Here is a 15,137-nt window from a genome sequence, read left to right as displayed (position 1 = left end):
AGGGCAACAAAAGGGAAAATAAATAAATAAAAATTTTTTTAAATAAAAAAAAACAGAAATTGAGAGGAAAGTGGGAGATAGAGAGGGTGAGAGACAGTAGAGACACCTGCAGCCCTGCTTCATCACTCGTAAAGCTTTCCCCCTGCAGGTGGGGACCAGGGGCTTGAACCCGGGTCCTTGCACACTGTAGTGTGTGACGTAACCAGGTGCGCCACCACCTGGCCCCGTTTGTTTGCGCTGAACCTGCCGCGCTACCGCCCGACTCCTGCTTTCTTCCTTTCTTAATTTCTCTCCCTTCTTCCCCATCTTCTCTCCTGCCCCCTCAGATTTCCTTTCTCCGTGCTTCTGGTTTCTCTCCTCACTTCTCTCTCTCTCTCTCTCTCATTCTGTCTTTCCTTTTCCATTTCCACTTGTCCCTTCTTCATTCTTCCCTCTCCTCACACCCTGACGCAAGGTGAGTCTCAGGACGCTCACATCATGACTCCAAGCTCAGTCCTGTGCCCCCCACACCCTGCCCCTGCCCCCCATGTGCCCCACAGTCTCCAGCCTGAGCTCACGGGAACTCTCCGCCCCTGGCCCTGCCTGGGGACACAGGGCTGGGCCCTGCTCCCCTGTGGGGCTGGAGGAGGGAGTCCATCTGAGAAGCCACTGAGGAGTCACAGTGAATCAGGTATCAGGCTTCCTGCCGGGACACTCAGCATCCCCCAGCAGTCCCTGGGGACTTCCTCCCAGCCTCCCTCTTCTGTGAGGAGCGAATCTTCCCTGCCCCGCCCGGCGGGCCCTCTGCCACAGTCTGTGCCAGGGGCTTGGCACGGGCGGTGCCCAGCCCAGAACGCTCCGTTCATTCAGAAACAAGCAGCTACTCAGTGTGTGCTGTGTGCCAGGCACAGGGCGGGGACCAGGGGCGTAGTGCAAGCTGCAGGGGGCACAGAGGACAGGGCCTGGGGCCAGCCACCCGGAGGCAGAGCCAGAGACGCGGGAGAGCGGCTGGGAGAGCGGCTGGGGAGGCGGTGCAGCAGGCAGAGTGCCGGGCTTGTTGACGGGGGTCCTGAGTTTGATCCTCGGAGTCACGTGTGCCAGACGGGTACTCTGGTTTCCCCCTTAATAAATGAAACACGGGGTGCGGGGGAGACAGCATAACGGTTTTGCAAACAGACTCTCAAGCCTGAGGCTCCTAAGTCCCAGGTTCAATCCCCCGCACCACCATAAGCTAGAGCTGAGCAGTGCTCTGGTGTTTCTGTGTGTGTGTGTGTTTCTGTCTCTCTGCATCTCTCTTAAAAATAAAATAAATAAAATATTTAAAGTAAATAAATAAGTGAAACACTGTTTCAAGCAATGCAGGGGGAGAGAGATAGCTCACTAGGTCGTGCATGTGGCCTAGGTTCAAACCCTGGCACCATGCTGGGGGGTGCTGTGGTGCTGGGGGAAGCTCTGGTGCATTGATGTCTCTCCCTTTCTCTGTCTCTCTGAGTGAAAAGCGACTAGGGCAGTGAAACTGCACAGGCACAAGCTCTGAGCTCTGCGGGCTGACACTAATTTGCAGAATGATTCGAATTGTAAAAGAAATGGGGGGCAGGGCAGGGCAGGGCAGGGCAGGGCAGGGGAGGCGTCAGGCCCTGGAGCAGGTGTCTGTGGGGAGGGGCGGGTCAGGAGAGGCTGGTCTGGAGGTCTGTGCCCAACTGTGCCTGCTGGAGGAGCACCCTCCCAGGAGTCCTGACTGCGCAGAACCACCGGTCCTGGTCCTGGGCCCCGGGCATGACCACCGGGGGCTGGGGCTGCCTGGCGGACAGCAGTGCCAGCGGGTGGAGGTGGGGCAGGGGGAAGCTAGCAGCTGGACCTGGGGGCAAGTGAGGGGGGGGTGCCCCCAAACCTGCTCCAGGACCAGGGCACTTCAAACTCCGTCCAGGAACAAAACCCATGCTGGGCCAGGCTGCTCTCTGCTGTGTTCCAAGGGCAGGCCCTAGGCCTCTTGGGTCCAGTCTCCAGGGCGCTCGGCCCAGCGTGTCCCCTGGGGCCCAACTTCACCCGACCGGACACCTAGCTCACACCCCTCCCTCCCTCCTGAGGCTGGCCTCCCCTGGCCCCCCAGAAGTCTCCCTTGGCCAGTAGGGGAGAGGCCAGACGGTACAGTGGGGAGGAGCCCTCTGTTTGCTCTCCAGCACCTTGCCCAGGACTCAGCTCCCAAATAGTTTCGTTGTGGATTTGTGGCTGGGCTGAGAGCTGGGGCCTTCTGACCCCCAGGACTCTGCGATACAGAGGCCCAGAGCAGCCCCTGGCGGCCAGCATGGACCTCACCTCTCGCCACAGTCTGGGCTGGGTTCTGCTGCCACCAGGTGGGCAGCCCATGCCAGAGTCTCTGAGAAAGTCCTGAACAGGAAGGCAGCTCCCCTCCCTCCCTCCCGCTTCCCTCCCCCCTCCCTCCATTTCTTCCTTTCTTAGAGCCAGGGCCTCACACCTGTGTGGCTTCTCGGCTCCCTGGAAACCTCTTCATTCATAGAAGAGGCACACAGCACCCGGGGCTCCCCAGTGTCTCGGCTTCCCCATGCGCTGCTGAGGCTTGAACCTAGGCCAGGCACCGACCCTATCTCATGAGGTGTCCCTCTGGCCTCTTTGTCTTTTAAAAAATGATTTACTTCTGAGAGGCCTGCAGAGAGGCCAGAACAGCTCTCTGGCACACGTGGGGATGGAACCCAGGCCTTCCACCTGCAAGGCCAGTGCTCTGCCTGCTGGCACGCCTCCCACCACAGCCGTGCCCAGTCCTGGCCCCTAAAGTGGAGATGACATTATTAGAGAATGCCTGGGGAGGGGGTCGGGCGGGACGCAGCGGGTTAAGCGCACGCACGTGGCGCAAAGCACAAGGACCGGTGTGAGGATCCTGGTTCGAGCCCCCGGCTCCCCACCTGCAGGGGAGTCGCTTCACAAGCAGTGAAGCAGGTCTGCAGGTGTCTGTCTTTCTCTCCCCCTCTCTGTCTTCCCCTCCTCTCTCCATTTCTCTCTGTCCTAGCCAACAACGATGACATCAATGACAACAACAATAACAACAACAATAAAACAAAGGCAACAAAAGGGAAAACATAGCCTCCAGGAGCAGTGGATTTGTGGTGCAGGCACCGAGCCCCAGTGATAACCCTGGAGGCAAACAAAACAAAACAAAACAAAACAATTCTCATGATGACCACAGATGCACTTGCCAGTTTTTCTAGTCTTCATTGGTCATAGTTGTGACAGGTAGAAGTCACGCTAACAACATGTCATGCTGCCCATCTATGAAATATTATCTCAACACCTAACAAATACTAAAAAATAGCAACAAGCTTTTAATCACTTTTTTAAATTAATTAATTTTATTTTGGATAGAGATAGAAATTGAGAGGGGCAGGTAGACAGGGAGAGAGATAGATACACCTGCTTCACCACTCGTGAAGCTTTCCCCCTCAGGTGGGGACCAGTATCAGTAGGGCCTCTTCTGTATTTATGGGGGTCTCCATTTCATCCACTGTCAGTAGGGACCCTCCTGTATTTGTGGGGGTCCCCGTCTCATCCAGTCATTACAGACTCCCCTGTATTTATGGGGGAACCCCATCTTACACAGTGTCAGTAGGGCCTCTTCTGTATTTGTGGGGGTCCCCATTTCATCCTGTCAGTCAGGACCCTCCTGAATTTATGGGGGTCCCCATCTCATCCTCTTGTCAGTATGGACCCCCTGTATTTATGCGGCCCCTGTCTAATTCTCTGTCAGTATGGACCCCCTGTGTTTGTGGGGTCCCTGTCTCATCCTCTGTCAGTAGGGACCCCCTGTGTTTGTGGGGTCCCCGTCTCATCCTGTCAGTAGGGACCCCTGTATTTGTGGGGTCCCTGTCTAATTCTCTGTCAGTATGGACCCCTGTGTTTGTGGTGTACCCATCTCATCCTGTCAGTAGGGACCCCATGTATTTGTGGGGTCGCTGTCTCATCCTGTCAGTAGGGACCCCTGTATTTGTGGGGTCCCTGTCTCATCCTCTGTCAGTAGGGACCCCCTGTGTTTGTGGGGTCCCTGTCTCATCCTCTGTCAGTAGGGACCCCCTGTGTTTGTGGGGTCCCTGTCTCATCCTCTGTCAGTAGGGACCCCCTGTATTTGTGGGGTCCCTGTCTCATCCTCTATCACAGGGACCCCCTGTGTTTGTGGTGTACCCATCTCATCCTGTCAGTAGGGACCCCATGTATTTGTGGGGTCGCCGTCTCATCCTGTCAGTAGGGACCCTCCTGTATTTATGGGGGTCCCCGTCTCATCCTCTGTCAGTATGGACCCCCTGTATTTATGGGGGGCCCATCTTACACAGTGTCAGTAGGGCCTCTTCTGTATTTGTGGGGGTCCCCATCTCATCATGTCAGTCAGGACCCTCCTGAATTTATGGGGATCCCCATCTCATCCTGTCAGTAGGGACCCCCTGTGTTTGTGGGTCCCCGTCTCATCCTCTGTCACAGGGACCCCCTGTGTTTGTGGGGTCCCCGTCATCCTGTCAGGAGGGACTCCTGTGTTTGTGGGGTCCCCGTCATCCTGTCAGGAGGGACCCCTGTGTTTGTGGGGTCCGCGTCTCATCCTGTCAGGAGGGACCCATGTGTTTGTGGGGTCCGCGTCTCATCCTGTCAGGAGGGATCCCTGTGTTTGTGGGTCCCCGTCTCATCCTGTCAGGAGGGACCCCTGTGATTGTGGGGTCCCCGTCATCCTGTCAGGAGGGACCCCTGTGTTTGTGGGGTCCCCGTCATCCTGTCAGGAGGGACCCCTGTATTGTGGGGTCCCGTCTCATCCTGTCAGGAGGGACTCCTGTGTTTGCGGGTCCCCTCATCCTGTCAGGAGGGACCCCTGTGTTTTGGGGTCCCCGTCTCATCCTGTCAGGAGGGACCCTGTGTTTGTGGGGTCCCCGTCTCATCCTGTCAGGAGGGACACCTGTGTTTTGGGGTCCCCGTCATCCTTTCAGGAGGGACCCCTGTGATTGTGGGGTCCCCGTCATCCTGTCAGGAGGGACCCCTGTGTTTGTGGGGTCCCCGTCATCCTGTCAGGAGGGACCCCCTGTGTTTGTGGGTCCCCGTCATCCTGTCAGGAGGGATCCCTGTGTTTTGGGGTCCCCGTCTCATCCTGTCAGGAGGGACCCCTGTGTTTTGGGGTCCCCGTCTCATCCTGTCAGGAGGGACCCTGTGTTTGTGGGGTCCCCGTCTCATCCTGTCAGCATGGACACCTGTGTTTTGGGGTCCCCGTCATCCTTTCAGGAGGGACTCCTGTGTTTGTGGGTCCCCATCATCCTGTCAGGAGGGACCCCTGTGTTTTGGGGTCCCCGTCTCATCCTGTCAGGAGGGACCCCTGTGTTTGTGGGGTCCCCATCTCATCCTGTCAGGAGGGGCCCTGTGTTTGTGGGGTCCCCGTCTCATCCTGTCAGGAGGGACCCCTGTGTTTTGGGGTACCTGTCATCCTGTCAGGAGGGACCCCTGTGTTTTGGGGCCCCCGTCATCCTGTCAAGAGGGACCCCTGTGTTTGTGGGGTCTGCGTCTCATCCTGTCAGGAGGGACCCCTGTGTTTTGGGGTCCCCGTCTCATCCTGTCAGGAGGGACCCCTGTGTTTGTGGGTCCCCGTCTCATCCTGTCAGGAGGGACCCCTGTGTTTGTGGGTCCCCGTCTCATCCTGTCAGGAGGGACCCCTGTGTTTGTGGGTCCCCATCTCATCCTGTCAGGAGGGACCCCTGTGTTTGCCGGTCCCCGTCTCATCCTGTCAGGAGGGACCCCTGTGTTTGTGGGTCCCCATCTCATCCTGTCAGGAGGGACCCCTGTGTTTTGGGGCCCCCGTCATCCTGTCAGGAGGGACTCCTGTGTTTTGGGGTCCCCGTCATCCTGTCAGGAGGGACTCCTGTGTTTTGGGGTCCCCGTTTCCTCCGCTTCCACCTGTCACGACCCTCCGCCCGGCTGGGTCAGGGCGGCCGCCCTCACTCGGGCGTCTCCTCGCGGCGTCCCCTCACCCTCGGCCCCGGAGCAGCTCCGGCGGGGTCGTCCCTGCGCCCCTCCGCTTCCCAACCGCGGACGGAACCTCGGCGCCGCGGGCTGTGGCGGGGCAGGGGAGCCGACGCACCACTTCCGGCTGCGACCGGAAGCCCGTCGTCGAGGGGCGGCGCTGAGTCGGCTGACGAGCGTCGCGTAGGCGGGTACGAGGCCGGGACAGACGGACTCACCGACAGCTGGGACGCGCGGAGGGGCGAGCGCGGGGCCGCCGGCCGAGTGGACGCAGGTAGCCGGTGAGGGGCGGCCGGGGGACAGGCGGGTCCGAGCCTCCGAGCCCCGTCACCCGCTCCCGGTCCCGGTCCTGCGGGCAGCGCGGCTGGGGGAGCCTGGCTCGGGGCGGGGGCGGGGGCGGGGGCGGCGCGGCCGGGAAGGCTGGCGGGGGCCTGGGGGGGTCTGGGGGGGCCTGGCGGGGGTCTGAGGGGGCCTGGCGGGGGTCTGGGGGCCTGGCGGGGGTCTGGGGGCCTGGCGGGGGTCTGGGGGCCTGGCGGGGTCTGGGGGCCTGGCGGGGGTCTGGGGGCCTGGCGGGGGTCTGGGGGCCTGGCGGGGGTCTGGGGGCCTGGCGGGGTCTGGGGGGGCCTGGCGGGGGTCTGGGGGCCTGGCGGGGGTCTGGGGGCCTGGCGGGGGTCTGGGGGCCTGGCGGGGTCTGGGGGGGCCTGGCGGGGGTCTGGGGGGGCCTGGCGGGGGTCTGGGGGCCTGGCGGGGGTCTGGGGGGGCCTGGCGGGGTCTGGGGGGGCCTGGCGGGGGTCTGGGGGCCTGGCGGGGGTCTGGGGGCCTGGCGGGGGTCTGGGGGCCTGGCGGGGTCTGGGGGGGCCTGGCGGGGGTCTGGGGGCCTGGCGGGGTTCTGGGGGCCTGGCGGGGTCTGGGGGCCTGGCGGGGGTCTGGGGGCCTGGCGGGGTCTGGGGGGGCCTGGCGGGGGTCTGGGGGACCTGGCGGGGTCTGGGGGCCTGGCGGGGTCTGGGGGGGCCTTGTGGGGGTCTGGGGGGGTCTGGGGGCCTGGCGGGGGTCTGGGGGTCTGGCGGGTCTGGGGGGGTCTGGGGGGTCTGGGGGTCTGGGGGCGTCTGTGGGCCTGATGGGGGTCTGGGGGCCTGGTGGGGGTCTGGGAGGGTCTGGGGGCCTTGCGGGGGTCTGGGGGGTCTGTGGGCCTGACGGGGGTCTGGGGGGTCTGTGGGCCTGACGGGGGTCTGGGCGGGTCTGTGGGCCTGGCGGGGGTCTGGGGGCCTGGCAGGGATCTGGGGGGGGTCTGGGGGCCTGGTGGCATCTGGCGGGGGGGGGGGGGTTTGAGGGTGAGAAAACCCGCCTGGGACTCGGGCTTCAGCGCCAAATGACCGTGTGGCAGCCCTTGCTCGCCTGCACGGATGGACAGACAGACAGACAGCCCCCAGCGGCAGCCCTGCCCACCGTGGGGATGGCGGGAGGGCAAGGGGGCGGCGGAGGAGGACGAGGGTCACGGTGTGGCCCCCCACCCCCACCACCCCCCCCCCCCGCCCCCCAGCACCTGACAGCTGCGCCGCTTCGCCGCCCTGCCCCTTCTTCCTTCCAAAGGTGTTTATTTGTGTTTGTTTGTTTGCTTGCCTATGACAAGTGCAGCATCGCCCTGGCACAGCCAGGCTCGGGATACATTCTGCAGGCTGCCTGTTTTTATTGTGTCTTTTTGTCTTTGTTTATTGGGTAGAGACAGCCAGATATCCAGAGAAGAGAGACAGAGACACCTGCAGCCCTGCCTCACCACTCACAAAGCTTCTCCCTGCAGGTGGGGGCCAGGGCCTTGAACCCTTGAGCACTGTAACGTGTGCTCAGTTTTGTTTGTTTGTTTGTTATCATTGGGGCTCGGTGCCAGCACTACGAATCCAGTGCTCCTGGAGGCTGTTTTCCCCATTCTGTTGCATTTGTTGTGGTGGTTGTTAACTGTTGTAGCTCTTGTTGGATAGGTCAAAGAGAAATGGAGAGAGGAGGGGAAGACAGAAGGGGGGAGAGACAGACAGACACCTGCAGACCTGCTTCACCACCTGTGAGCCGACTCCCCTGCAGGTGGGAAGCCGGGGGCTCGAACCGGGATCCCTACTCCTGTCCTTGTGCTTTGCGCCATGTGCGCTTAACCTGCTGCACTACCACCCAGCCCCCCAGTTTATTATACTTTTTTTAAAAAAATACTTTTAATTTTATTGTTGCATAGAAACAGAAATTGAGAGCAAAAGAGGAGGTGGAGAGGGAGAGGAGAGAGACCCCTGCAGCCCTGCTCCACCACTCCTGAAGCTTACCCCCTGCAGGTGGGGACCAGGGGCTGGAACTCAGGTCCTTGTGCGTGAGAACACCGCCCAGCCCCTAGCCTATCCTCTTTTTCTGGACGCCTCCACCATCCCAGGCTCCTCTTCCAGAAAGCAGGCCAGTCACTTCCTGGTTGTGCTTCCTCTTCTAGAACTTTGGAGTGACCCTGCTGATAGGCGCCCGGGGGTGTGTGCTGCAACTTGTACTTGCCTTTCTCAGACAGTTCCAGGAATTGAATGTCTCTGGAGAGTTTATTTGTGCTGGAGAAGCCAGTGAACTCTCTGGATCACAGGATCCAGGTGTCTTAGCCAGAAGGGCGCCTTGAGGTTGTTCAGGCCAGATTTGCTCCAGAGACAGAAATCCCTCGAAGTCTCTTCCCTGAGTGGTGCTGCGTAGCGTGTGGACTCCAGAGAGGACGTGTACGGTCTGCCTCTCGGCATCTGCAGGCTGTCGTTCCTCCCACCTGTAAAGCCAGACCTTTATGGACTTGAGCTGCCACTTCACCTTCACCTGTGTGTACTCTGCAGGTCATTTTGCTAGCTCAGCTCTAGTTTTACTTTAAAAAGTAATTATCTGGTGGTTTGGGAGATGGTTCAGTAGATACGGCACTGGGCTCTCAAGCACGAGGTTCCAAGCTCAGTTCCCAGTAGCACATGTACCAGAGTGATGTCTGATTCTTTCTCTCTCTCCTCCTTTCTTACTCATTAGTAAATAGATAATAAAATGTTTTTTAAAATAATAATTATATGTATGTATATATGACTAGAGACAGAAATTGAGAGGGGAGAGGGAGACAGGGAGAGAAACATTTGCAGCTTGTTTCACTACTTGTGAAGCTTCTCCCCTACAGGTGCAGCCGGGGTCTTGAACTTGGGTCCTTAGGCACTATAATGTGTGTGCTCAACCAGGTGCAACACCACCTGGCCCCCTAGTTCTCTTTCTTTCTTTCATCCAGGATTATTGCTTGGGCTCAGTGCTGGCACTACCAGTCTCCTGCTCCTGGAGGCCATTGATTTTTTTTTCCATTTTTTTTTTTATAGGGAGGACAGAGGGAAATTGAGAAAGGAGGGGAAGATAGCGAAGGGTAGATCCTTGTGCTTCGTACTGTGTGCACTTAACCTGGTGTACCACCGCCTGCCCCTGCCCCTGCCCCCACGTTTCCAATCAAGCACCATAGCTTCATATTTTACGATTTGCAAAATTCCAAATATATTGTTTTTTTATTTTATTATTATTTGTTTATTATTTTTGTTGGGATGTAAATAGTTTACAAGTACCAGATGTTGTACTTAGATACAATTAGACAAGAGGAAGAAAGCCTGAAACCAGGAGAAAGGAAAAAATCTATGAAAACTATTTTATTTGTAGATAACAAGAACTCGTAAAAGAGGTATGCAAAGAGACTCATGCCTGAGGCTCCAAAGTCCCAGGTTCAACCCCCCACACCACCATAAAACAAGAGACAGAGAATCCTAAGAAATGAAAAAAGACCTTTGAGCGAATGCGTGAGTAAAGCAGGACCCAAGGCAACATGAAGCCGGAACTGGGTGTGGTGTATAGCTTCAAAGCAAAGGACTCTGGAGAGCTGCGGTGGGGCTTTGGGTCCTGGTGCAGGAGGGCGGCAAAGGACCTAAGTTGAAACTGTTGGCCCCTTAACTGCACCAGCCGCCCACCGAGAAAGAGTGCTTGGTTCCTCGGGCGAGGGAGTTCTTTGCATAACTGGCTGTGCTGTCTGCTTGCTTCCCATCCTCCAAGAAGAGATCTTACTCAAGTCTGACAGATTTGAAGTTGATTCCCAGAGGTTAGCAATATGTAAGGAAAACCACAGTCTGCAAATTGGACCCCTAAGTATATTCTAAATTGTGCTTTGGTAGTCAACATTTACATATCCTTTGGCCCAGCATTTGTTGAAAAAAAAAAAACCATATTTTTCAAAGGCAACAAAAATGGGAAAAATTGGCCTCCAGGATCAGTGGATTCATAGTGCAGGCACGGAGCCCCAACGATAACCCTGGAGGCAAAAAGAAAACGAAAAACCATTTTTATTCATATATTTTGAATAGAAGCAGAAAGGGAGGGGAGATAGGGAGAGAGAAAGAGAAAGACCTGCGGTGCTGCTTTGCCACTTGGGAAACTTACTCCCTGCAGTTGGGAACAGGGAGCTTGAACTTGCGTCCTTATGCTCTGAAATGTGTGCGCTCAACCATACACGCCACCACCTGGCTGCAGAATACTGGTAGTCAGAACTGCAGTGAACACTCTCGGAATGACTGTGGCCCAGATGCGTGAAGGGACGGGTGCTCTTGACCGCCCAGAGAGAGCCGAGCCCACATCCGGCTGGTCCCAAAGCCCTGCGCCTGACTACCAGGGAACGCTGCTTGTGCTCCTGGGAGCACGTTCCCACCTGAACACCAACTCTTTTTTTTTTTTTTTTAAATTTATTTATTTCCTTTTTGTTGCTCTTGTTTTTATTGTTGTTGGAGTTATTATTGCTGTTGATGTTGTCATTGTTAGATAGGACAGAGAGAAATGGAGAGAGGAGGGGAAGACAGAGAGGGGGAAAGAAAGACAGACACCTGCAGACCTGCTTCACCACCTGTGAAGCGACTCCCCTGCAGGTGGGGAGCCGGGGCTCGAACTGGGATCCTAACGCCGGTCCGTGCGGTTAACCCGCTGTGCTGCCGCCTGACTCCCAAACACCAACTCCTGACCGGGAGTCAGAGGCCCTGGCCTGGATCTCCTCTGGCATTAACAAGTACTACAGCCACCCACGTGGCTTCTTTTTAAAAGATCTGTTTATTACCTGTGTAAGAGAACGTGTTACATAAGGGAGAGAGAGAGAGGAGCCAGAGCATCACAGCGCCACTCTGGCACACGCAGTGCTGGGGATTGAGCTGTTCCACGGCTTCCACCAGTGCGCTTTTAGCCTCCTCTGCCCTTGGAGCATGAACAACTACCTCCTGCTTTAGACTTGTGGCTTTTCCTTGGTCAAATTGGGCAGGTTCCACTCTGGGTTTCCTCACACAGTTCTGGTGTCTCACCTGGTCTGCCTTCAAGGACTGGTGTCCACTCAGAAAGGGAATGAGTGGTGGTGACTCCTCCCTTGAGCAGGTTTTCCGGTCCCGCCCAGAGCCTGGTTGTGGAGCTTAGAAGGAAGCTGTGCCTCTGAGGCCTTGACAGGGAGGGAGATAGATAATTCTGGACACTCAGCCGCGGGAGCTGAGCCGGTCCCTACTGCCTTCGCTCTTGTTCTCTGAGGAAGGTCGTGGCGCCGCTTTCAGACGTGTACACCATAGGCTCGGGAGACAAACACGAGTGAGTCACAGTCAGTGGAGGAGCTGAGATTTGAACCCAGAACCATGGGGTTTCTCTTCGCCGTGCTGGTGCATCCACGCCGTGCCCGCGTCCCCTTGCTCTTACGTACTCTGTACGCACTGTGTCAGGGCCCAGCACAGTGAACTCCCTTGGTCTAGTCACTTGTGGTCCCCTGAAACTGTCTGTTTCTTTATGCCCTGAGTGCCTGGCTGGTGAGCACAGTGAACCTGTGAAGGTCAGAGTGAGGTTAGCGGTCCAGAGGAAGGGACCAGCGCAGCCCAAGGAAAAGAGGCCTCTGTGGGTTTGAGCTGAACTGCCCTGAACTAAATGCCGTCGCGATGCAAAGGCGTCACGCCTGAGCTCTGTGCATTCCGAGTTCCGCGAGGCTTGCTCAGTTCTCTCCGCACTCCACCCTTCTGGGAGTGTGATGTAGCGGGCCTGGAATGCAGGGCCCCAGCAGCAGCACAGACAGGCTCACCTTCTCAGCTCCGGTGGGGGAGAGCGCTCTGAGCAATCGCCACCCATGGGAGCAAGCTCTCCGTGGCTTCCCCCTCGGATCGGGCCAGTTTCCCATGTCCCCGATGTGTGAGCTTCGTAACTAGGATTCGCATTTCTAGGAGAGTCCGTAAGCCTGGCCACACGTGCTGGGAACTCAAGGGGCAGGAGAAGGCAGACGGTGAACCCGAGGACTGAGCAAGAGTGCTGCCAGGAGGTGGCTTCCTGAGGCCGGGCGCCCCGGAGCTTCCTGTGGAAGGTGCCACGCTTGCCTGCTCCTTGCTGGCCTCCTGTGAGGTGGGCCGGGCAGCAGCGGATGGACGGACGGACGGCATTGAGAGTGGGATGTGGAGGTAGTCAGCTTCAGCTGCCTGGCTTTGATTCTTAAGGGCTTGTTACATTTTACAAATCGTGGGCCCACCAACACATAGGCCACCCTGCACATCTCAGGTCTCAGCCAGGTCTGAACGTGTTCTGAGCCAGTTAGCTCTGTCCCCATGGGCTGAGGCCGGCAGACTTCCTCCTCTCCTGCACCCCTTTCCATCTGACCTCTAGTTCCTGAAGTTGGAGCTCCAGCTTGTGGCCCTCCCACACACTGTGCCTTTGGTGACCTTCCCTTGTTTGAGAGCTAGGTTACCAAAACTGCCAGAGGCTCACCTGGAGTGCAAAGTGGCGCATTTTAAAGAGCCCCCCCCCTCTCTTTGCCTCCAGGGTTATTGCTGGGGCTCAGTGCCTGCACTACAAACCCACTGCTCCTGGAGGCCACTTTCCCCATTTTGCTGCCCTTGTTACCCTTATCATTTTTTGTCATTATTATTGTTGTCATTGCTGCTGTTGTTGTTGGATAGGACAGAGAGAAATCGAAAGAGGAGGGGAAGACGGGGAGAGAAAGACAGACAGACACCTGGAGACCTGCTTCACTGCTTGTGAAGCGACCCCCCTGCAGGTGGGGAGCCGGGAGCTCGAACTGGGATCCTTGTGCCAGTCCTTGTGCTTTGCACCATGTGTGCTTAACCCACTGTACTACTTCCTGACACCCAAAGATTTCTTTTTTTTTCAGTTTATTTTTTTTTATTATTTTTTATTTATCATTTATTTAATTTATTTATTCATGAGACAGGTAGGAGGAGAGAGAATGAACCATGTGTCACCCTGGTACATGTGCTGCCAGGGATCGAACTCGGGACCTCATGCTTGAGAGTCCAATGCTTCATCCACTGCACCACCTCCTGGACCACAGATTTATTTATTTTTTTAAATAGAGACAGAGGATGACAAAGTGAAAGAGAACATAGCATCCAAGCTCCCTTCAGTGTGGTGGAGGCTGGTCTTAGACCGGGGCTGTGTACGTGGTGAAGCAGCGCCAGTGAGCTGTTTTGACAGTCCTAAAGACACTTTGGGCCAAGAGCAGCACGTCACAGAGACCAGCGCTTCACTCCGCTCTGGCTGATGGGGTGCCTCAAATTCAACCTGGGATCTTTGAGCCTTGAGACACAAGGTGCAGAGCCCAGCCACTGTGCGGCCTGGGAGTCCCGGGAGCTCACTCTGACTGTAGCTACAGCGCGGCCCGGGAGTCCCGGGAGCTCTTGCAGTGAGAGAAGATCCTGCTCCTGAAGTTGAGCCCAGGCATTGCATATGCTAGAGTCGTGCTCCGGTGTGTGTGTGTGTCTCCCCCCCGCCAGGCATTGCATATGCTAGAGTCGTGCTCTGGTGTGTGTGTGTGTCCCCCCCCCCACAGGCATTGCATATGCTAGAGTCGTGCTCTGGTGTGTGTGTGTGTGTCCCCCCACAGGCATTGCATATGCTAGAGTCGTGCTCTGGTGTATGTGTGTGTCTCCCCCCAGGCATTGCATATGCTAGAGTCGTGCTCTGGTGTGTGTGTGTGTGTCTCCCCCCCAGGCATTGCATATGCTAGTCGTGCTCCGGTGTGTGTGTGTCTCCCCCCCATAAAATAGATCTTAAAGCAAACAGTCATCGTAGCATTGCACGATGTTCAAGTGTGAAGACCAAGGCGGCCCGTGAGGGTGAGTGCTGGCATGTCTGGGAAGCCTCAGCTATGCCGAGGGCCCTGGCCAAGTCCTCCAGCTCCTGGCCTGGTGGCGTCACTTGTACAGTGGAGTAAGGGTCAGAAGTGAATGCGATTTCTTTATTTTTTTAGGTCTGTGTTGCTTTCTGTGAAAAAATGTTTGCAGTTTTGTTTAATGGGAGCAGAGCGCTACTCTGGCCACACTGGGGCTGTAGACGGAACCCCCTGATTCCCTTCTGGGCGCCATTGCTCAGAAAACTAGAAAATGGCTTCAGATCAGGAGCGAGGAGCAGTTGGGACACAGCCGGATCCACCAGGTTGCTTTGTGTCAAGTCAGAGCCCACAAACCCTGTAGGGGCTCCCCGGTTTCTGGAGCAGGGCAGGTTCTGATCCACTTGTAAACCAGCCAGAGCTCCTTTGTGGGGCCTGCTGGCACCAGGCCGTGGCGGCCATGTTGTTGTCCTAGGAAGGCTGCTTGGCTGTGCCTCGTTGCCCTCTTGTGGTGAAGCTCCTGTATGTTTGGGCAGGGAGGCTCCAGGGATGGGGCCGTGTGACTCAGGAGACACTGCAGAGGCCTGGAAGGTGACCCCAGTCTCTGAGGCCAGGACGGCTTAGAGCCTGGAAGCAGAGCTGGGACGCAGGCTGCTGCTCTGCATGGCTTTGAGCTGGCCTCTGACTGCCCTCCCTGAAACCCACCCGGCTCCTATGCCCACGTGCAGGACTGTGTCTTATAGAAGTTTATTGTTCAAGAAGTGGAGAGGGCAGAGTGCCCGGCGTGTGTGTCTTCTCCTTCCCTGGGGCAACCCCTCCCACCCCTGTGCCACCATGCTCCTCGTACCCCCCCCCCCCCCCGCACACATCTGTAGGGACCCCACTCACTCTGCAGGCGACCACAGAGATGCAAGTCTGGGAGCTACAGCTGAGCCAGCTGTTCAAGACAGAACCGATGACTGACTGACTGAAGAGAGGGAGAGAGCCAGGGCGTCAGTGCAGCATATGTGATGCCCGG

The 15,137-nt window shown here is 57.3% G+C and overlaps 1 protein-coding gene across 1 annotated transcript in view; it reads left to right on the top strand.

Annotated features, from left to right (window-relative positions):
• Positions 1-6,119: 6,119 nt before the first annotated feature.
• Positions 6,120-15,137, top strand: part of RNF185 (ring finger protein 185) — a 30,376-nt gene continuing 21,358 nt past the window's right edge. The window contains exon 1 of the mRNA XM_007529252.3: positions 6,120-6,253. The gene's annotated coding sequence lies outside the window, so the exon portion shown is untranslated. The remainder of the gene's footprint in view (positions 6,254-15,137) is intronic.

Source organism: Erinaceus europaeus, chromosome 6, assembly GCF_950295315.1.
Source record: "Erinaceus europaeus chromosome 6, mEriEur2.1, whole genome shotgun sequence".
NCBI lineage: Eukaryota > Metazoa > Chordata > Mammalia > Eulipotyphla > Erinaceidae > Erinaceus > Erinaceus europaeus.
This window is presented reverse-complemented; position numbering and strand designations above follow the sequence as displayed.